The sequence below is a fragment of the Micropterus dolomieu genome, linkage group LG19 (assembly GCF_021292245.1).
Source record: "Micropterus dolomieu isolate WLL.071019.BEF.003 ecotype Adirondacks linkage group LG19, ASM2129224v1, whole genome shotgun sequence".
Taxonomy (NCBI): domain Eukaryota; kingdom Metazoa; phylum Chordata; class Actinopteri; order Centrarchiformes; family Centrarchidae; genus Micropterus; species Micropterus dolomieu.
In genome coordinates this window covers 569,529-594,037 of record NC_060168.1, presented here as the reverse complement: position 1 = coordinate 594,037, position 24,509 = coordinate 569,529, and the positions used below count along the sequence as shown (strand labels likewise).

General features: G+C 39.5%; 1 non-coding gene across 1 annotated transcript; it reads right to left on the bottom strand.

The window, feature by feature from the left end:
* Positions 1 to 22,227: 22,227 nt before the first annotated feature.
* Positions 22,228 to 22,309, bottom strand: trnal-aag. Its single transcript has one exon. It is a non-coding gene; the product is annotated as a tRNA-Leu (tRNA).
* Between the last annotated feature and the right edge of the window lie 2,200 nt (positions 22,310 to 24,509).

Below are 24,509 nucleotides of genomic sequence, written 5' to 3'. Positions count from 1 at the left end.
CAAACTTAGGTTGTCCCTGGTAGAACTATTCCTGATGCTTTTCTTTCAGTTACTTATTTAAATTAATTATTATTCCAGCTCTCGTGGCTGTGTTGTGTTGCTTATTTAGTGTGTGTGACTGTTTCTTGTTTTCATTTTTCTCTTAGTTGTGTTACTATGTCAGCTGTTTATTGCTGCTGTTCGGCTGGTTGTCTTTTACTATTATTATTATTATTTTTATTGTTTGTTTTTGTTTTTGTTTGTTTGTTGTTGTTGTTTTTCTCCTCCCCAAGACCCCCTCTCTGTTTCTCACAGCTTTTCTCTGTTGTCCCCACCTTCCATCCCCCTTCTCTTACAGGTGTTGTCCTTTCTCTGTGCTGTCTGTTTGTGCCCCCCTGTCCGGCCCGGTGACAAATCAATACATAATTAAATAAATAATAAAACAGACAAAGGAGTATTTTAATACTCTCTTATTAAAGTAAAATCTGTCTGGCACAATATGGTATCCAGGTCATTATACTCTATACCAGGCTGCTGGGCAGGACAGGTTTAAAAAAAGAAAAAAGAAAAAAATAACTTTATGCTTTAATTACTTTGATTACTTTAATTACTTTAATGAAATGTATAGGGTTGATTGTTCTTATGTAGTTTGTATGCTGCTTAGGCAATATTGTTGTTATACATTCATGCCAATAAAGCTAATTTGAATTGAATTGTATGGGGTGTTGCCACCTAAATGTTTGTACATTTTCCACACTCCATCACACAAGTGGAAATGAAAATAATATTAATAGAAATACTGCAGCTATCAGCTGATAGAATGTTGCTTTCTCAATAATTGAAATGATTACATCATTAGTTGTGAACCAAACGACAGATGGATGATTTGTGTACAAAGAAGCACTGGAGGTGTAGCTGATTAGCTGGGAAACAGCGAATGAAAAAGGTACAGAGGTAGTCTGATTGACTGTCAGCTGGATGTAGCCTGCAGAGTGTAGTACGTTCAGAAGCAGCTGCACTGGGAGAAGTGTCAGAGCTGTCAATCAACTTAACCTTATTGAATTCATTAAAGGGTAATGAAATAATTTGGATCTAGAGCCCTTCAGTGACACATTTGACACAACCCACCCCCCTCCCACTGGAATATCTGCTTTATGTGGACTCGTTCACGGCTATTTAAATGTTCCAGTCATCATAACTGAAGTCAGTGGAAACATATAAAATAAAATATTGTTTTGTAAGCTTTTATCAGTAAGACTGAGACATACATGCTCATAGGAAGCTTTGCTAAAAGAAGGGATTTAAACTAGTTTGTAATGAGGGACAGACCTGCAGAAACATAATAAATTTAAGTCATTATGGGAGCACCTGGGTAGGGATCCAAAGAATCCCTAATTAATAGAAGAAATTAAAACACTGTGTGTTGTGCCTGGATATTTTGTTTATGCATATGATGTCTTAAAAAGTACTTAAAAATAATCTTAGAAATGCAAGCATTTACACTAATATCACAAGATTTTTGACTATCATGATGATGGATATGTTTTTGTACACATTCATCGATTACTGAAAGGCCCCACCATGAACAGGCCAAGTTGTTTCAGGGGCCCTCTTTAGGGTTGTTTTGGCACATGCAGGGCTCCAAGGTCAAGAAAAAATATAGTCAAGTTAAATTACGTTACTTACGTAGTGTAGTTCAAAATATCATGATGATGATATGTTTAAAAATATAGTCAAGTTAAATTACGTTACTTACGTAGCGTAGTTCAAAAGAATCAATGCTGACTATTTGTTTCACACGGGAAACGAACATCAGTCTCTTGGGTGTCTTTATACTAGGCATTCTTGTAGCTTTGAACTGAAGCTGAAGCGTACACAGTGTGTTGACCAATGATGTTAATGGGGGTACACAGTAAATTGAAAAAGTGACAAGAGTGAACAAGAGGTCTTGACCAAGTGTCCATTATGTGACAACCTATGACCAATAGGGGCACAGATAGACAGTGCGTCATCACAACAAGTGTTGTTCTGGAAACCGGTTACAAATGTTATATTTTTATGTTCTTTATGGGGGTCTGTTTTTTCAAAATAGGGATCACATTTATTTAAATGTATTATTGTTCATTTTTTTTCACTCCAATACACTTACACTGTATATACTGACAGTGAGCAAAATTCCATTCGCAAGATTCAACCAAAAGCAGTGCTCACTGTTTTTATCTTACTAACACCACATATAACTACATAAATAAAATGTAATTACCTGCCCCTTTTAGCACATTGTCATATATGTCCATGTAACCATGATGTCTAAGAAATTTCACCTCACTTTGTTGTGCTACATTGTTGGAGACTTACAGTACATCCGCATCCTCATCATCATCCTCCTTACTTTTCTCACACAATCTACTAAGTTGCTCACAATAGAAAACACAAATATACGAGTGTTGTTGCCCAGTCAGTCCCCAAGAAAGAACTGCATGCTAGCGCTCTTGTTTAGGAAAGCAATGCTTTGATGAAATTAGATTTTGTATGAGCTAATTGGGGGGACTACATCATCTTCTTACTCTTCTTTTCCCGACACACATGGATGTCTCAACACTGACCTTGTTTGGAAATGTCATTTGTTTCAGTTTGCCCTTCGACGGGACTGTTGAGTTGCACTTCATATGCAGAATCACACACACTCTCGTGCACTCACTCACCCGCACACACACACACACACACCAAATCAGTTTCTCTGCAGCAGCTGCTGGGTTTGCATCTTATTTCCTGAGGTATTGATTTCTTGCCTGGCATCATGCCCTGCTCTTCCCTCGTCATTATGCCCACTCTGCCCAGAACAGGGCGGAGGACAGCCAACACTGCTGCCGGACTGGAGATGGTTTCTGTTGCACATAAACAGGAGCAGATCGATATACTGTACAGTGGTGAAAATTTTGTGTACTAAACGAAAGCATTCCTCTTACACCCTATCTCTCTTTCTCAGTGTCTCTACCGTTGAGCCAGCTTCAGGTGTGATGAAGAAGTTCCGGAGACTGATGAAGACTTAACATAGCATGGTTTATTGAGCCGAGGAGTCACAGTGCCAGCATTCAACATGTGAACACATCAAATACTAACACCAAATCTGAAGGATACTTTCTGTCTGGGTATATTTATAGATTTTAGATCTACAGAGATTCACAAAGTGTTCAAATAAGGTTACTGTTCACCCCTCTATCCATGTGTCTGTTGGTTATTGGTTCAAATCAAGACATGTTGTGCAACACATGCAATACTTTCTGCCATTCAGTCTGTCTGCAATGAAACAAAACAAAGATAATCTAGACCTTGGGTTTGCTAACAAATGTTTAACTGTGCATCAACTACAAGCAGGCAGTGAGGAGACAGCGTCTGCCCTAAAGATTTGGAGAGTCCCTAGCTGTCACATTTGGCTTACTTTAGCCAAGCAATTAGACCTATCATAACCTGGGGAAACCTGTTTCATAATACCCTTATATTATTCCTTCTATATTGGAAATGATCAACTTATAGGACACAGAAGCAGGGACTTGTTGGAGTTCAAATGCATCTCAAATCAGTTTACTCTCATCTGTATTTATACAGTTAAGCCAACTTTTACTGTAATGGCCTCTGTACACTGTATGATTTTGGGCTGTCCCTGGCAAACACACACACACAGAGAAACATGGCACAATCTGTGACTTTCAATCTAAAATGGTGGTCAGTGTGAGACCCATCCACAAAAAACGATTAAAAGCATTTTGGGAGCCAAAGACAGTCAATATCCATTAGCAAAAGGAAATAAATTCAGAAAGAAACATTCCGCAGCCAAGCTTACATTTTTACCAACATAATAATGACCATGTTTGTATAGCTGCTTAATGTTAATAATAAATGTATCTGTAAAACATTTACTGACAATGTGGTCCATTACAATTAAATTTTTTTTATGGTTATGTATAGCTACAGTACTTAGTAACTTTGGAAAGAAAGGTAAATATTCTAAACAAATTGATGGCACAGTAACTACATCATTTACTTCCTCTGCCCACCATCCACTCCAACCACATCTCTACTACTTTTTATACGAAAAAAAAGTTGAAAAAAATGTCACAAGTAAAAATAATCCAGACAAAAAATATAAATGCACATGTAGTCATTAAGAGAGAGAGCTGTATTCATATATATAAATAATAATATAATATAAATTAAACATTATCAAACTCAATGAATTGTGAATGAATGTCTGACAGCAATGTACTGTGTTGACTGTTACCACTGCATCTCACTTACACCATTTGAATATGTCTAATCACAGCAGTAGCAATGGAAGAATTATTTGCTGTAAACATTCATCAAAGCAGCGCCAAGCAGAATATAAGAGAAAAGCCTGTGCCATTTGCACCCTTCTATTCACACTAATCATTAAGCTGAATATTTGTTGTTGGAAGACTTTGTTATAAGACTGATTTTCTCTGCTTGTCTCTTGTTAGTGAAATGACCCATTCACTTTCTGAACATTCTCTTTGAAGTTTCCCCTTCCCTTTGAAGAAAACTGACACTCTGCAAATGATAGCTCATCTGCATAAACATGGGTTCATACACCTCACTTACATAATTTTCTCTGACTTACACCTTGTTTACGGGCAGGTAATTAAAGTTACATGAACAATTGTTTTCCCTGTGTGTTTTTTTGTTGCTTTGTTTGCTCAAGGTCGAAACCAAACTCATCCTCATTTGTAGGGATGATTAAAGCCATTATTGAATCATTTTAGTTTATTTTTAGTAGTTTAGTCCTGTTATGAAGTGCTTCGGCTCACAAAATGCTTATTAGTAAACTGAAGCAAGCAATGATTTAGCAGTTATATACAGATAGAATAGCTGCAGCCATACTAGTTTCTCTTTGACATAGTAATGATCAACAAATAAACAGATCAAACAAATGGACAGCACCTTCCATCAGCGGTACTTAAGTAGACCAGTGCTTTGAGCTACGTCGGTAGGCCAACATGCTCATAATGACGATGTGAACACGATGTTTGGGCAGGTACTGTTTACCATGCTCATCATTTTAGCATGTTAACACCTGCTGACAGAAACTCTGAAAGACTGATCCTGTTGTTGGTAGTTGTGGTCTTGAAGCAAAGTGTGGGAGAAATAACACTTTTGAACCGATGATGGCGTACTAATTGAAAAGTAAGGGGATCATCAAAGTTACTACAATATATCCTGTGGGGGGCATGAATGATGCAACCCCATTTCATGACATTCTGTCTAATGGCTGTGGAGCCATTTCACTCTGACGTTTTCCCTGGTGCCACCAGAAGGTTAAAATATTTGTGTCAAGGGATTACCAAAGTTAATAAGATATATCATTTAGAACCCAGAAATGCCTGTAACAAAATCTATTCAGGAGACACTAGGACAAGTGTAAACTTTGTCACTGGTGGTACAAGAGGAAAAGCAAGGGGATTAAAACCACAAAACAAAAAAAAATCACCCTAATGGTGGCACTAGAGCAAAGGTCAGAGGATCACCAAAGACAGTAGGCTTCTGACTCTGAAATCTATGGATTTTTCGTATCATAAAAGCCATTTTGTGCAGAATGAGAACATTTTCCACTACGGCAACCTAGTTGTAACACCTAAAAACCTATAACATGCAGTGCAAAGGTAAAAGTCTACATTTTGGTATTGTTTCAACGGACAGAGGAAGGCTCGTAATACTGGAGTAATTAAATCACATTATCATTTTGCTGTACAGTGGCGGAGATCTTAATTTTTTTTCTTTCTCTACACAGGCACTACGACTTCCACCCTGTTTAGAGGTTGGATACCAAATGCTGTTCTTTCTTAAATGTATTCTCAAGCCAGTCTTAAAGGTCAAGCCTTGGGCATAATATGATTGAACGCAATAATAACTCAAAGCCTGCATGCTGGATCACAATGTGCAGGGAGGAAGGATTTGTAAGACAACTATATTATACCACTGTTCAGTGACTGGTTAGACTGACACACTGGACAACTTCTGAAGCAATTTGAAAGGCAACTCAGGCAAATTAATTCTCCCAGCAGGCTTACATTACTTACATACAGATGAACTGTACTTTACAATTTGCACTTAGTCTTTGTATTGTCTATATGCTTTTCATCAGTTCTGGTCTTTTAAGATGCTTAACACAAACACAATAGACATTTTATGTGCTACTGGGGTCCTGGTGTAATGGTATATACACAATGCTATGGGCTTGGCATCCCTGTGAAAGAAGATACGTTAGCATGGGTTCAAAAGACAGAGGAGCTTGTGTGTTAGAATGAGATAGAGCAGAGATCAAACATCCAGCTGCTGATGTTGCTAGACAATGTCGGAAAGAGAAGAGAGCGGCTGAAATTGGAGATGAACATGCAGGCAGCTTTGGGAGGCCCATGAAGGTCTTAAACATGGACCTTTGGTGGTCTTCAATCACACACTGAGCCATCAAAGGCGCTCTTCACAGATGTGGCAGTGTGATCGCTGTCCATGTCTCAGAGCATGACCACAGAGCATGTGCACATCACAGAGCCACACTACAAAAGCACAAGTCAGAGTTCAAAGGAGGTCCAAACCCCTGCCCCTTTGCCATGACCACCACAAAGTGAACCACACATCAAGGAAACAGCAAAAACAAAAGGCTAACACACAATTGGGGCTGGAAACCTGCAGAGAAACAACATCACTGCACAGTCAACCCAGCAGGATCTTTTTGGATATTGTTTTTAGATTTAAGATACACTTTCTAATCACATACATGGTGTTTCCGATCCTCTGTATTATTTGGGGAAATCACACTGGGCCCCAATGGGTGTTTGCATGCACATATTTGATCATCAATGTTTTCTTAATTCCTAAATGTGTTCAGACCACTTCTAAACTGATACAACAATATTTTACTAAGGGTGGTGGTTAATTGTGGGCCATGAAATAGCAAATAAAATGCTATTGATAATGGTATAATACCAGATTTCAAATATTCAGTTATTTATTCTAACAATTTCCATCATGTTGACAATACAACTTCACTTTATTAGTAGCGTTTATGGGTTTTATTTAATTCAGGGCTGGGCACATTAACACTCGACCACTTCACTTCACTCTAACAGGGAAACTGTTGATACTGATTGAACATAGACTGTTTATGCTGTTCCCTGATAAAAGAAAAATGTTTCTGCTGATACCTGTTAAGAAAAAACACACAAGAAAATTGGACTCAGCTGTTTTAACAAGCTAGATAAAAGCTAGCTTTGAAAAAATAGCTTTGGTTTAATATTTGTTTGATTATATTAATGTTTAAGTTGAGATTTACAAGAAATATTTTATTGCTACTATGTAAAGGGAATACTGCTGGTAAAAAGCAAAAGTGTTATTGCACTTTTGTGTATAGAGCAGTACATTAATCGCAATTAATCGCATGATTTTCTTGCGATTAATCACACTGTTACTGAAATTGTAACTTTAATCGTTGCCCAGCACTAATGTAATTATATGATTTTCATCAGCAGATGGAGTTTGCCTATTTGTCATAGAAATTTAGATGTTCAAATTTCCAGCCTTTTATGACTTTTCATCCACGTTGGCTTTATTAAAAAAGAAAGCTCAACAGCTCCACAAAACCTATTAAATGGACCTTGAGGTGAAATTGTTTTCTCAACTGCCATTTCCAAGATCAAGAATGCTGAACCTCTGAAACTGTTTGAAAACAGTTTGTTCTAGCATAATACAAAAACAACCTGTTCATTTGCTGTGTGAAGGGCTTTCAGAAACTCAACTCAACTTAACCAGCAAGGCCACAAGCACCATGCAGTGCATACAGAATACGTACTGAGAGACAGTATCGATAAGATTGAGAACATGTGTTTTAATATCTGCAGTGGAATGTTGCAACGCTAAAAGGAGAACTGTCTCCACTGGCACTTAAAACATATTAAGTTTAGTTTATAACAACTAGTAGCTCTGTGGAGAAATGTTTTTAAGAATGGCTCCCCATTTTGTTCATACATGCATTGTGACGTGACACAATTTTGCAAATGGTTTCCCGCTATTCAACTGGTTAAGAGTTGGTGGCAGTAATGGGCCAACAACCATAGCAGTGCACCAACAAAGGGGGTCCCTTTTTAACTTTAGCTTCAACAAGATGTATTTGATTATGTATGTCAAGTCAAAGGTCATCTTAAGTGGAGGTGTCTGCTACTAGTACTGTTCTACTTAGTTCAAGATTGTTCTTGAATTCAGTGCTTCCTTGATAGTGTGGTCTCTGAAACTTCAAAGAAAGTCCTCAAATATGTACCTTTTTTTTTTTTTTTTAAACTTGAATTAAAAATTGGCTCTGGGCTATGCAAATCAAGGTGTGCTGAAACAATCCACAAAGCAAAGGAAATTTCTGGTAGCAGTCAAGCAAAAACAAAATATCAGAGTTGGGGAAGACATTTAAATCTTTCTCTCCTGGTAGAGGTATTATCATCAGGTTAATTAATTATGAGTGTATGATGAATGAAATCAATTAGTTACACTGTGTATTATTATGCTGGCAGGAAAACGCTTTTGGGCAGGCTAAGGAGAGTTACAGTCCTCAGGAGTTTAACATAAGCAAGTTCAACAAGAACAAAAAGTAAAAAAAAAAAAATAAAGGTTACTTTTCATTATACTTCAGGTAACAAACTAATTTTATACTTTATACTATACAAGCTTGATCTCTAAGTGTGAACCATGTCTCAATAAAAGGTTTTGGATTGGTTGAGTAAAAAAGGGGTCTTACTGGAACGAGCTTCCCCCGACTCAGGGCAGAACAAGAAGCCACAAGATCCTGAGGAGCTGCCCACGACCTACACCTGGTTCAACACCTGTTTGAAAGAAAGATGCCTGGGATATGTTCATCAGTGACAACATCATTGAGGAGCTTCTGAAATGTACCAACTTAGAGGGACAGAGCTCTTCAAGATGTTGCAAGGATTCTTTCTGTTGGATTAGTAAGTAAAAACGTATTAGCTGGTCTCCTATGTTATGTAATGACTTGCAAGTTTTTGGTCATAAGTAATGTAATAATAAATGCACGTGTACAGCTTCCCGTATTTACGGCAGCAATGAATTACTCTGTAGGGATGCCAAATTGCACAAAAACACAATTTTTACATACTTTTTCTTTAAAACCCATTTGTGTATTTCATTAAATGAATGTGTTGCTAAGATGTATTCTTACGCTATGTATGACAATTTTAGCCTTATTCTTATGACAAGGCTTTAGTGCTTAAATCAGTCTCTGTTGTAGGATGATATCAGAATACAAAAGCACAATGAAATGGCTTTGACAACCAACGGGGGAAAACATTTAACGAAGAAGACAGGCCCTCCTACTCAAGCGTACACTCCTTTTGCTCCTCCTGCTCATGTAAAAATTTGTCAGTGCAAGCCAAGGGCTTTGCTAGTCTCTTAACACTCTTCTAATAGACCCTCTCACGATCCGTGCACTGAGCTCCACAGGATCTCCTACAAACAGTAATTTCCAAGAGAAAGGATTGGTCAGTAGGAGGTGCTTCTATACATGTTATCTCAAACATAATATGCTCCAGAGCAGCTTAGATGGTAGCATAAGTGACCATGGCAATGCACCCTGGTAAGAAGTGAACCACGGTCGTAATCCTGAAAACCCAGGGTTAAACCTAAGTTACCTTGCTAACCCTTAAAAATATACAGTAATTCACCGATAAATCACTGAGATTCAATGAAGGAAGCTGGTGGTTAATTAACAGTTGCCTGCACTGCTTTTTTGTGCTGTTATTTTTTGTTTGTGAGGCATTTTGAGATTATAAGCAGCTTCCATAATGCTCTGCATAGAAAATAGCTGATTTATAGTCATTCAGCTGCTGACTTGTTATAGCATTGTGTGTGTTTGTGCCTACTGTGGATAATTTGTTAGAAACCTGTGGCTCAAGCACACATTAAGAAAATCATTACTCAGGTGGGGATCAGCATTGTAAAGCATCTAAAACTCAATTGGCCAACATACACAAACACCAGCATATTAACACACACACACACACACACACACACAAAATCTCAATGTGCAGATGCCAAATAGCTCTCATACACTTGCACACAAATATCATCTCTCTGAATCAGCAGCATTCATTTCTGCTTAAGTGCTGAGAAAAGTTGAGCATTACATATTGAAGAGCCTAAGGCACTATTTTATATGATGACTGTATGCTCTCCACAGCTAAAAGCACCAACCTTTAATATAATATCTCCCTTATTACCGTTTCCCCAGAGCAGATAATGCTTCATGACCCTGGGAGCTAAAAATATTGGTAACAGATTCAAGCAGTACTGTGCATTAAATTACACAGCAGATATGAAGAAATGAGATATTTAACCTGACTTTCTGGCGATACAAGGATTCCTCGCTGACAGTTTGATGCCACTTGGCTCTTCATTTTGAAACCCCCGATAGCAAAGCCTGAGGGGGAACGCACATTAAGATGATATTCAAGCCCTCACCCTTATTAAACACTGTTGTCGTGTTAAACAGAAACCTTTTTGGGGAAAACCCACAGGGCACCCGCAGAGCTGTGCACAAATGGGTAATCTGTTACTAGTAATGGGAATACTCTTGCCTAATTACACAAAACCACATCTTAAGGCACTTTCTGAAATATGATTTCTGTCACTTCATTATACTAACAGTAAGGCAAAGCTTACCTGATCTATGCAGGTATGTTTTGCTGAATGTGCATGCTTGTTTTGCAGCAAAGAAACCTGAAACTGCACTCGCAGGGTTTCACCAGGGATTTGGCCAGCACAATGTTTCTTATTGTTGGCTCCTGAGCAACTCTGCTACAGAGGTGGGGGGGAATGCACCTCTTGTTTATCGGTATCTCAGTAATACATGAAGAATAAGAGTTTAACATCAAGGCAAGCAACTAAATATGTGGCACCAATTAGGTCTTTTTCCAAATGTATTTTATTTTTCTTGTTTTCCTATTTTTTAAATTTGAATAATTTGCCGCTTTGTTAATTCCAAATAATATTGTAAATCACTTACTTTTGCTTTCCTCACCTGGTGTGCTTGAGCCTTACTGCTTGAGAATACTGACTGATTTTTTTCTTCAAAACTTCAAAAGGACCTCATCACAACAGTTGATCTAACATAATGCAACCAAAACACTTGATATACATCTCAGGATCCAGTCTTCTACCACAACTCTAACTCTGACAACAGTGAATACATTGAACACTAAGAACCAACTGTGTAGTAGCGTTTATTTTATTTTATTTGGGCATACACCACAATTCCATTGCAAGTTTGTCACTTCTTCACTGCATCAATTGTGCTACCTTAGTATTAGTTACAGAAATGGGAATGTTGCAATAAGCTTTTGTGTGTTCTGAGGGCTTGTGTGTCCTGTCTGAGGGTTTTTCAGCCAGATTGATTGTTTTTGAGTGCTTCATTTTGACCTGAAAATAGGATGTTAAGGGAATTGGGTGAGAAGTTGTGGATTTGTGTTTTAAGAGTTTTGAGAAAAAGAGGCATAATTTCAAGAAATGTGTTTATGCAATCGAGAAAAATTCTAATCAACATGTAGGTAAATGTTCAGTGGCCGAGTGCAGAGGCAGGAAAACCAAGTTTAGGACCCATACGCAGACTCTAGAGTCTCTGATGCAGATTTTCAGATTTATTTAACAAAATCCAAAAACACTCAGACTAACAAGAAGTGGAGGCAAAAGTCCACAGGCAAGATGTTTCCAAAAAGAAACCTAAATCCAGACTGGGTATTATCCACAGCAAAGTCACCACGGAGACAAGCAGAAACCACTCGATACACAAAGACAACGTGACAAAGACTGAACAGAACTTATGGCAAATGTATACAGGAACAAACGAGCAGGGAGGGAGCGAATACATGAGACACATTAGGGAAAAGGCATAAACAAGACTAATACAAGGAAATATAACAAACCAAACCAACAACCACTACACAAAACACACAACCACAACATAAAGACAGTATCCGATCCAGATACCCAATACTAAAGGACAAGAATCCAGCCTACAACTGTGTGTGTTTATGTGTGTGTGTGTGTATGTGTGTGTGTGTGAGCCTGATCATATTTGTGCTCTGTGTTTTTTTGTAATGTTTGGACCTGTGGTAGGTTTATCATCACAGACATCTCCATGCTCTGACAATTTATGCTGTCTATCGAGCTACTTTGCAGGTCTTTGCATGCTCGTTGGTTAGGATTAGGCTATCAATATGCATCAAGGACACATAAATTATCAAAATATTGGCATTTATTCAGCCTTCGCCATTAAGTTGGTGCACACATTGCTTTTAAGGAACCTTTGGTTAAACAGAATTCTAAGTGTCTATACCACTATCCACCCTGCAAGTATGTCCTGCACTCTCTGCAATTGATTTCTCTGTTGTCTTTTAATCTTTTTAATGCATTTTGTAATATTCATTTTGTCTTTTAAATGTCCTAATCTGTATTTCTTATTTAATGTTGTCATTTGAATTGCTTTTGTCTCTGAAATGCACTATATAAATAAACTTTTACTTGGTTCTGATTGTCATTCCAGGAGTCTCACCATCTCGCAACAAGGCGCTGCAACACTGCTACTGAGGAAATCAAATAACAACCTATTCAAGCAAATTGTTTAAACAAGTTGATTTGTATTGGAAACCAGTTATGCTCACCTCACTGGCAGATTTATTCTCCCCTTATTTTAATTAAGTAAACGAAGATTTTAAGACAGAACGGGAGGCTAATTACTACACTTGATTAAATGGCTTGAGCAAAAGTGTCCTTGGGAGGTGAGGGGTAGACACAGTGTCATTAACCCTTTATAATCTATTGCAATCAAATTCAAGAAATTCTACAAACTATGACCTTGAACATTAATTACCGTACAGGAGAATTCCCTTTACAACAAAAAGCGAGCATCATGAGCTCGATTACAGAATGTGCAGGTGATTGTGATCCTGTGGTCACTTTAAAGCTGCCGTCTCTTGCCTAGATGAGTCATGAGCAGGAACAGGATGTCTGCCTTTACACCTGTCTGCTCTTCGGCACTCTGACATTGTCATTTCGGCTAATCCCTTCTAGCCCGATTTTCTCCGCCCTGCTCCATTTTCTCTCCATCTTCTCCTCCTCTCATCCTCCATGGCAGATTTTTAATTTGACTACAGCCTCAGCCAAACGCTCTGCTTTTCTGCCTGTAATCTCAAGGAAAAGCTAATAAGGCTTTAGCTCCTCCACTCCTCTCTCTCTGTCGGGTATGGCTCTCTTTTTTTTTAAAATATCCACAAAGTTCATAATACAGCTAAATAAGAAAACCACATCAGTGAGGTAAAGTGCACACCACACTAGCTCCCACTTCACTTCCTGCTATCAATTTCAGAGCAATTAATGCCTGCAAAGGTTTTAATTTCAGATGGGAAATTGAATTCTGTCAAGATATGATCTGCATTAGGACGTGTTTCAGAGCTTAACAATGTGTACGTGTGAGTGTGATGGGGTAAAATTCACACAATTTTATCACAGTTTGACAGGATGGGATCAATGCAAAGATACAGAAAAATAGTAATTGATAATGGCACCTTAAGAGAAGTGAAATCATCATTTACAAGCTGCCATTTTGGCAGACCATATGGAGGAGACTTTAATAATAAAAAAAATTATTAGTCTAAACACAGTAACAAAGGGGTTAAGAACAGTTCAACTATTTACTGTTCACTTATTTCCTTTCTTTTCATGAGTGAGATGAGAAAATTTTCATTCATCTGATGTATGTATGGTACAGAGCTGGAGTCAGCTACTATTACTACTCTAACGAATGATTCTAAAACTCACTAATAAACACTGAGTGTGCAGGCGCTACTGATGACAAAAATGTCAGGTGGGGAATATTTACATTTATTCATTTAGCTGACGCTTTTATCCAAAGCGACTTACAATTGCTATATATGTCAGAGGTCGCACGAGGGTTAAGTGTCTTGCTCAGGGACACAGTGGTGGACACAGTGGTGGATGTGTCACAGTGGTAATTGAACCCAGGTCTCCCACTCCCAAACCAACCATCACCACCCCATATGTGCTACTGTTACAGTTTTTCTCAATTGCTTAAACACTATAACCAGGCTTTTGGACTGCTTTTGAATAACTCCATTTTCAAAAAGCACACCCATTTCACTAAACTCTACACACAAATCCCTTCATTTCTCATTGCCTACACCACACGGTCATTGAGAAAACACTAACATTCAATATTGTTCACTCAATCAGCACAGGTTGAGCTCAAATAGCACACAGCTACCCAGGTAGAAACACAGTCACAAGTGATAACACACCAATCAGAAGCTTCAATAGATAGAAAAAAGGGCCAGAGTCAGGTCATTCAGTTTTGGAACAATGGATCCATAGAAATCTGAGGGAAGAGGTCAAGGACACCAGAGAGGAGAAGGAGGAAGAGTTGAAGGAAGAGGAACAGTAGAAGTTTGGAGGAGGAGTAGTAGGAGGCGTAGCAAGAGTACAGCGGAGGAGGAGTGAAGAGGAGGTGGAGGATGAGAATCTCTGGCCTGTGCCCGACCAAAGACGCTGGGGCAGAATAATTTGTTGTTTGGTGTGTTGTACTGTACAGCACGCTACGGAATAAAAAATGTGCAAATATATGTTTGTTGTTTCTTTTGTTGTGTTCATCATGTGAAAAGGTTTCTGAGGGGGAGAACCACAAGCAACATTACTAATAACCAGTTTTTGTAGAATTGTTTTGAATTTATCTCACCAGTGTGTAAAACTGTGTTGTAGTGTGTGTGTTTTAAGGGCTTGTGTGTTATGTCTGAAGGCAAAGTTTGGTTTTTCAGCAAGATTGAATGGGTTTGAGTGGAGAGCTTCATTTTGACCTGAAAATAGGATGTTTGGGGAATTGGGTAAGAAGATATAAATGTGTGTTTAGAGATTTGAGGAAAAGAGGCATCATTTCAAGAAATATGTTTAAGCAATCGAGAAAAACTGTAATAAGCCAGGGTAGTTATATACCACCAAGCCACTTTTTGAGTAGAAGCTTAGCAAGCCTGTGTCTTGAGTCTGAAAAAACAAGTCAGAATGTCAGCCACATCAGCAACCAAATTGAAACAATACATCGATTTGAAGCATCCGACCAGTCTTGGGAAATATCTGCAGGTAAATGATGATCACAAGAAATAATTAACAAAGGGTAAGACCACAAACTCACAGCATTTTGTCTGAAGCCATTTCAGTTTGACTTTGAGCCTGGTACCTGACTTGCAGAACTGTCTGCTCTCCTCTGCTTATGAGGTGTTCCCTTGTCCATTTCTACTATTCTCAGCAGTTTTCCTCTTCTTTTCCAAACCTGTCCCCAATATTGCACCATTCTGCATTTACCTTTAGATTTTTACTGCAAGCTACTACCTGTTTTTATTTGCTTTTGTGAATGATATTTTGTAATAAAATATTTTTAATTACCCATGTGTTGTTGTTGAACTATTACCAATAAATTGTCAATGTACTGAGGTGCTGCTGTGTCAAAATGTTTCTAGGGTGTTATTTATCTCCCAGTAGAGATATGCACCTGGCCTGGATTACTGTTAGTGATACCACAAGGTCCAAGAGATAATAAGATGAGTCAGGAACATAAGTTATGTAACTAATGTTAAACTAATGTTAAACATGATAAATCCGGTGTTTGTATAGGCCTACGTAGTGTACATAAATATGTAGGACAACAGCATTTACCTGGGGTTATTTTGGCTCACATTGATAAGATGTCAGTTAGTAGTAAACAACCGCCCAAACTGAGTGAAACTTGGAGAAGTTGGAGAAGTGTTGCCTTTATCCTCTGACTCATGCTGAATAATATTAGGACAATGGTAGGCACACATTTTGTGGGGCTATTAAAATGTAGATATGTGTCAACAGTGACACTAAGTTTTTTAACACAATTTGTGGATTTAAAAGACACACAACATAATTAACCTTTAGTTAGGGGTGTGTGGTATTACGATATTAGATTGTGAACAAAAATGTCTCCACGATCTGCCTTTTCAGAGAGATCGTTAGTATCATGCTGCAGTGCACAATCGATCAGTTTTAGTGCTATGGCTCATACACGCAGTTGACAGCTGCTCTGTCAACATTGCAAGTCAGCTGCCTCGCTGCCTGCGCCCTCCGCTGTCTACAAAGGCAACACTGGAACTGTTGGGCGTCATTAAATTAACATTGAAGTTCCCCGTATCCCCCGGCTGTTCTGCTTCCACTCTCTGTGATTTAGGAGTTTGCTGATGAACAGAAAGTGTTACTTGTTGCTAAAGTAAAGTTTATGGCTAACTAGCTGTCGTTATCTTATTAGCTCGGTTAGCCTAGTGGTCATATCCGAGCACAGAGCACCTGGAGAGTGTATTGTGTTTAACGTTACACCTATGGTTACACCTATACTCAAGCACTGGGTTTCAGGCCAGGATAAAGTCAGGGAGTAGCGCCGGACTGGGCACCAGAAGCGGAGAAGAACGAACGCGCAACGAAACTGCTCTCAGAAGCCTCCCCGTGAACACGGAATTAATGGGACAAAACACAGAGAGCAACAGCGAATATTGTATCGAGGTGATTTACAGTTTCATGATGAACAGCTACATTTACTTTTTGCTAAAGCGCTAACTGTATCTGTATCAGTGGCTAGTTAGCTCGGTTAACCGTGCTGCTAGCTGTCCTATTAGCTGAGTCAGCCACAGGGTGCCAAGAGCCAAACCCGACAAGAAAACCACCTTGGTCCTGATTTCCTTGTTGTCAAACTGGCCTCTGGTCTTGGAGGCTGAATTGGGTCCATGTCTTGTTGCAGTGGACATTCACTGGGAGCTGAACCTGTCCACTCCATAGGCCAGTGGTCGGCAATAGGCAGCCCGCGGGCAAGAACCGGCCCGCCAGCAATAACATCTGGCCCATGGCCAGAATGCTTTGATAGTAGAAAAAAAATTAAAATAAAAAATTGATAGCGGCTGTTGCTGAAATAGATTTCAGTCATGACAGATACAATTACTCACACAACCACTTCCTCTTCCTAAGTGATAATGCCTCCAAAATAAAAGCACGACAACTTTTTGTGCAGCAATGTTTTATGACAAGTTTGTTGAGAGCTTTTACTTTGAAGAGTTCTGAACAACATTCAAAAGAGACTCTGGCTTGCTTGACACACCTGTCAGTAAACGTGTGAGTCCGTAGGTTTATGAATGCGGATCAATTGGCGGGACGCGCACACACTGCAGCACATGCTTTATTATGCAAAAGTGTCCTTATAATCATTTTGTTTGACAAGGGAGAAAAAAATACCCGCAGTTTGTTGAAATCAATCTTACAACCTTACTAACAGGAGTCTCGCACAGTACCGACTGAGATAAACATGCTCTGAACTATACAAAGATTTGAAATAATTTGACCCTATTCTGGCCCGCCATGTAATGGCTTGACAAAAATTTGGTCATGTCTGATGCCAGACTTATTTGCCAACCGCTGCCATAGGCTGTATAAAAATCTGCAGCGAGTCTGCATGACGGGCATAATGCACATTCAGTGCTATTGGCTTGTCAATGCCAATCACTATCTGCGAGTCCCTCCCTTTTTATGCAGAAGAAAATACCATATCATTTATGGGAAAATCAAATCAAAAGATATTGAAATCTTTAAAATGGTAAAGAACAAAATGATTCAGTTCTTTGTTGTTTGAATGAATCATTAATCTACTTTGTATACCATTAATAAAGTTGTGTTGTTTTTTCTTTTTAACCAATAAACCAATAACTTGCAAAATAGTCTTAAAAACCAACATAAACATTAATTGGGATATGATATTTTTGCCATATCGCCCACCCCTACTTTTAGTCTTTCTTTTGAACAGGATGTGAGTCTAAATACTTGTTAGGTGTTGACAATTGCTGCAGTGAACACTGGGAAAACGCGTTGTTGATTTCATTCTTGTGGTCACTTTCAGTTTTGTGAAAATGTCTCGGCTGACATTTTGGCTGACACATTTATCATGGCAGAATTCAAGAGTGGGATCCTGTTAGCTGACCAGAGTAGACTGATCATCATTAACACACAGCATGTTTCTCTGCATATTTTGGACAGCACACACATTCACAACTGGTTGACCCAAAGCCATTATATATGCAAATCTGATTGGGTAGTGATTAATCATATTAAATGTCCCAATTATAGCAGTGTCACTGAAGTCAGCTGGCGAGCAGTCTCATGAGCAGGATTACTGTGGGATTCAGACTGAGTTACCTGAGTTATGGTGTGAGTGCAGAGGTGCAATAGACCACTGCACACAATTTTATATTCTCTTCTTTTGACCGAGTATTACATGTTTGGTTCATTACATCAATATGTTAGTGACACTTACATACCTTCGAGCAGATTTAAGCTACCATATCTCTTTCCTTTAATTCCACGGCATGCTGAGTAACAATTCACAATCAAAAATCACACAGTCAATACAATCATTAATCAATAAACTTCAATGAATAAACATCTATGGTCCAACTATAGATACAACAAGCATTAAGCATTCAGCAAGCATGTGGCGTGTGTATGTTTGTGTGTGTGGGTGAGTGTGAGAGGATGGGAGAGATGAGAAAAAGAAAAAGCAAGATGGCGAACGTGGCCATGTGGGTGAGTCCATCAAGCAAGAAGTTCAAGGTGGGATTAGCGATTCTAATGTTAGTTCAACATCATGGTATTTGGCATGGAATTGGATTAATCACTTATGCCACCTTTTAGATGGTGGGCAAGACCGTGAAACTCAACAAAGGAATATGGAGCTAAATGGAGGAGGTAATTAACCTGTCCCTAAACCACAAGATGGTGTGGAGCTCAGCTGAGTTATGCTATCATGCCATCAGTGTGTTTGAGGTGTGTGTGTGTGTGTGTGTGTGGATGTGTGTAAGGTGTGTAGGTGTGTGTGTGTGTAGGTTAGTAGAAGGGCAACCCACTCTCACTCCCCGACTCCTCACATATTGAAGCAAGACCCATCGTCGTCAGTTTGTAACGCACTGGGGATCCCTATAGCGTCATAGTTCAACACAGTTGGAGAAGTCAGTTACAAAGAGTTACGACTGAGTAAGGAGGTGGTGGGGTGGATGGAGGGCCAGAACCCAGACTTCGACCAGGTGACCCGTGTGAAACAAAATTAACTATTTTTATTTTAGTTGCGCAAGTTACGTAATAGCTTAAGTTTCAATAATACACTGTTATTTACCTTTCTTTGGTCACTTTTGGTAGCAATTTAAGCATGTTTAGTCCATCTGGATTGTCCGGCGGAGTTTCCTCAAGCTAAGATGACGATGGGGCTGTGGGACTGCTTTGTCAGCCAGTTTAAAGATGGGCTAGTACTTTTGTGGTAGCGCAGGAAAAGTCAGCTTAGTTGAAAGAAAGCGAGACATAGAAGTTAGAATCTGATACTGGTCTTCCTTCTGCAGGCAATGGATATTGCTAGTTGTACAGTGATCATACTCAGGACACAAATGTGTTCGCTGAACAAAAAACTGTCTGTCCAGTGAGTTGGAGACCATCACCTAGGTTAATTAGAGTACAACATTGGGGAGAAGGAAAAAAGACCAGTGTCTCTAATGTCCTCAGTGACATCATGGCCTCATCACAGGAATTCCTTGAATTTGGGTCACAGACTGTATAAAAGAATGTCACCCATTGGTTTGTGGCCTACAGTTTTGAAGCCTCGAGTTGGCATATTAGCTGTTGCTATCTTGGTTTTTTGGAAACAGAAGTAACCATATGGAAGGTGGAACTGGGGATTGTCCCCATGGTAGCGACTTGTCAATCACAAATTTGACTCTAAATGGGACCGTAATAGACAGAATGAACACCATGCTGTATTGAAGAAGACTTGAAAGTAGCGATCGAGACTATAAACTTATTAGGAAAGTGTTTACAGATGTAATAAATCAAGTGATATGTAGGGTCATTTTTCCATAGACTTCTATACAATCGGAATTCTTTTTGCAACCAGTGGAGTTGCACCCTGGGTGGCGTGGTGGTGCAGTGGTTAGCCTCTGTTGCCTCACAGCAAGAAGGTCGTGGGTTCGAACCCCGATCGTTCCAGGCCTTTCTGTGTGGAGTTTGCATGTTCTCCCCGCATCTGCGAGGGTGCTCTGGCTTCCTCCCACCATCCAAAGACATGCAGCCTAGGTTGATTGGTGACCCTAAATTGTTCTTAGGTGTGAGTGGTTGTTGTTTGTCTATGTGTGGCCCTGTGAAGGACTGGTGACCTGTCCAGGGTGTACACTGCCTTTCACCTGATGGCAGCTGGGATTGGCTCCAGCCCTCCGCGACCCTGTACACAGGATAAGCGGTTGATGATGGATGGAGTTGCCCTCTGCTGGCCGTTGGAAAGAATGCAAGTTTAAGGCACTTAAGCATTGGTTCCACTTTTCACAATATATATATATTTTTTTCCTATTACATTATTATCATTTGTTATTTATTACATTATTTATTATTCAAATTTCAACTGAATCAATTCGTAGAATTGTGCCTGTGTTTCTACTTACAAGGCAAATGTAATGCTAATATTAAGTTTCCTTTTAGCCCTACTTTTGGTTTTGTTTTTGGTTCTTTTGTAGGCATTCAACTGTGACATTAAAATGGGGACATGTCCTCATGCATCTCCATTCATTCCCATTGATTCCCATACAACACACTTCCATTCCTATTGATCCACCTTCATCTCCCATTCATTCCCAATCATTCCCATTCTTTCCAAGCCTCTTACACTATGTACTCACAGTGTGACGACAGCGGCCCTGGCATTTCATTAAATCCCAAATAAACACCTTTTTTGTTGTGTGCGTGCATGTGTGTGTGATCGTCCACAATTATCATTAGAATTCGTGCAGTCCACACAGTTGTCCCCTGTTGCCCTCTGCCTCTCCCGAAACCCAGACAAATTGTAAATATAACCTTTAGTGGCCCAGACATGCTCACACACATTCAAACAAATCCAAACTCATAGACACAAAAAGAGTTTAAAACGTTTCCAAAAATGAGTGCTCAAACTTTCTTACACTTTCTCTGCTATATTATTTTCTAGACCTGCTGGCCATGTTTACTGCATCAGGCATCAGATTAACCTGGTGGTTAGGGAGACAGTCCCATAATAACACAGTCCCACGTTTGATCCCGTTTGGAGATACAATAATGACAAATGTGGACTCAAGCTTTGAAACATTGCTCATGATCTGTAAAGGTTCATATTTCATCATCATATTCCCAAGTGGATATTCATTTTCAGAATATAACACTCTAATACAATGCATATGTTGTACTTGTGAATCAATATTTATGATATGTAAAATGGAGCCCAAAACATAAGTGTCTAAAATTGTTAGGGTGTTGAGAAAGGCAATGTCTGATGAAGATGAGTTTGCAAAGTTGTTAATGATTTATCATTCATTTTGCTCAGAATTTGTTATCAACTCTCATTTCATCATATAATATTTTCTCACTAGTAGTTAGCTAGCACATGTGGCCAACATACAGACTATCTGTATGTTACCTACACACTGGTTCGTGAAATTATGCATACATATCAACAAATAATGACCTCTACGTTTCTTTTACATACCAACAATGATTTCAAAGACCCAAATGTCAAGATGATGTCCGATAAAAAGAATGAGCTTTCCCTCCCCTCCATGGAGAACTGCCATGATGGCTACTGATGATGTCATCAAGTACAGACACAGATCACATAACCTAAATGGCTGCTATACAAAACCCACCAGCAGAGGGGGAGCCAAGTAAAAACTTCAATGGTCAGCAGTTCACAATGTTGGGGAGGCTTCCAGCTGACAAGTTCCAGCGTCAAGCATTTGGTGCCCTTTGCAGTGTGATTCTTTAAACGGACTTTTCCCAATTTCCTTCAAGAGTCTTGTAAGTCCAGAAAAGTGTCCACGTATCCAAAGGGGTTTCATTGAGACCAAAGAGTTGTCACATGCTGGGACAGCAATAGTATTTTCATCAGCTGTTTGGAACGACACTAAAGACAGAAAACATTTCTTAATCTTAGTCATTTGTGAAAACCACAATGTGAGCATGTGAAGCTTTCACCTATTGCACTTACCATTATTCAGAGGAGCAAACAGCTTACAGTTGTTGAAATAAAGAGATAGCATATTTGTTGTATGGTAGTGGTGGGACTTGAACCCACACCTCCTGAGAGACTAAAGCCTTAATCCAGCACCTTACACCACTCGGCCACATTACCTGCAAGTGCGTTTTGAGTGCAGTCAGTGAGAAAGTGAGGAAGGCAAATACGCAAGCTGACTGGAGATGTTTCATTGAAAATAAGAACCACCATAAGGTATTAATGAAGGACATCCATTGGCTAAGATGTAAATGTTGTGCCTGCAGCAGTGTGGACAGACTTCTAACTTTATACATTTGTGGCAGTGACGTCTTTTTTCCTTTGAACAGGTGATCCGACTGTTATCTCTGTGGATAGCACAGGTGGGAGATTACACTTAGCAAAAGATGGCTTCAATCAATCCCCTTCTGGGTTAAGGCAAACACGGCAGGCAAAAACATAATTTTATCATGCACTTTTGATTTTGGGCTTCTTTGCATCCTTAACATTTTTTCTTTCAGACTAGTAGGAAAAAAGTCGGAAACTGACTATATTCTGAAGGTTTTTACAGAGGACATTGTTCATATATCATTCATAGCCTGAATTACAGAACTTTTTCCCCAAAAAACAGGTCTAAAATATTTTAATTTTTATGCCTGTTGACAGTATTTTATTTATTTTATTTATGAAATAGTAAAAAGAGATGTCCAAAATCCCTTTGGTAAAAACATTTGAGAATATTGTCTCAACAAAATAAAACAATATGTTTAACCCTGACTTAATCCAGTGTTCAGAATTCAGTTCTTGAAATAAATTAGCACATATTTCATTAGATATTGACTCATTTGCATATTTCACTAACTAATTATTTATGTGTAAAGATAGTGGGAGCACACAATTCCACAACTGGAGAGGCACGCCGAAGGCGAAGAAAAGTGATGCAAGGGCACTGAGCAGATTTACAGTGGTGACTAAGGTTTGGGAGGCTTCCAGCTCAAGAGAGTTAAGGTAACAACATGTATTATATTTGCCAGTCTGCTCGTATTTTCTTCTCCAAGCACTTGCACACCTGTGGTTTACCAGCCATACATTCTGTTTAGTGCTATTTTCAAATATAAGCATGCGGCCCAGAGCTAAGGTAATGAACATGGTAAACATCATAAGCATCAGCATTTTATCATGGTCATTGTGAGTATGTTAGCATCTAGCTCAAATCACCATGGTCAATTTCACAGAGTCGCCAGCATGGCTTGAAGGCCTACACTTGCAAAATCTCACATTCTAAGGAAACTGGCAATTTAAGCAGGCCAGGAATAGCAGCATTAAGCTCTTGCCATGGTGACTACAAAATCAAGACAAGTTGAAACAGATCACTTTTCCCATCACATTATGTGCACATAACAACATGAGGTACATCCTCTCCTAGTCCTTTTTAGTGATGGAGGTGATGTTCAGCTCCCACTTGAGGTCCTGGGAGATGATGCCCAGGAAGCAGAAGGAGTACACAGTGGCGACTGATGAGTCACACAGGATGATTGGGGAGGGTGGGGCTGTGCTCTTTCTGAAGTCCACAACCATCTCTACTGTCTTCAGAGCATTGAGACATTTCTGGCTGCACCAGGTCACCAGATGGCCAATCTCCCACCTGTATGCAGACTCATCCCAACCAGAGAACCAAATGAGGGTTGTGTTAACTGCAAACTTCAGAAGCTTGACGAAGTGGTGACTGGAGGTGCAGCTGTTGGTATACAGGGAGTAGAGCAGAGGGGAAAGAATGCAGCCTTGAGGGGATCCGGTGCTGATGGTCCTGGAGACATGTTTTCTCATGTTCACATGCTGCTTCCTGTCCATCAGCAAGTCTGTGATCCACCTGCAGGTGGAGTCAGGCGCGTTCAGCTGAGAGAGCTTGTCTTGCAGCAGGGCCGAGATTATGGTGCTAAAAGCAGAGCTGAAATCCAAAAACAGGATCCTGGTGTAGGTTCCTGGGGAGTCAAGGTGCTGGAGGATGAAGTGAAGGGCCATGTTTACTACATCATTTACAGACCTGTTGGCTCTGTAGGTAAACTGTGGGAATGGGTCAGTGATGGATTTAAGGTGGGACAACACAAAGCACTCTAAAGACTTCATAACCACAGAGGTCAGGGCGACGGGTCTGTAGTTGTTTAGTCCTGTGGTCCTTGGTTTCTTGGGGACAGGGATGATGGTGGATGCTTTGAAGCTGGCTGGCACATGGCATGTCTCCAGTGAGGTGTTAAAAATGTCTGTGAACACCGGAGAGACAACTGATCAGCACAGTGCTTCAGTGTGGATGGGGAGGCAGAGTCCGGCCCCGTTGCTTTGT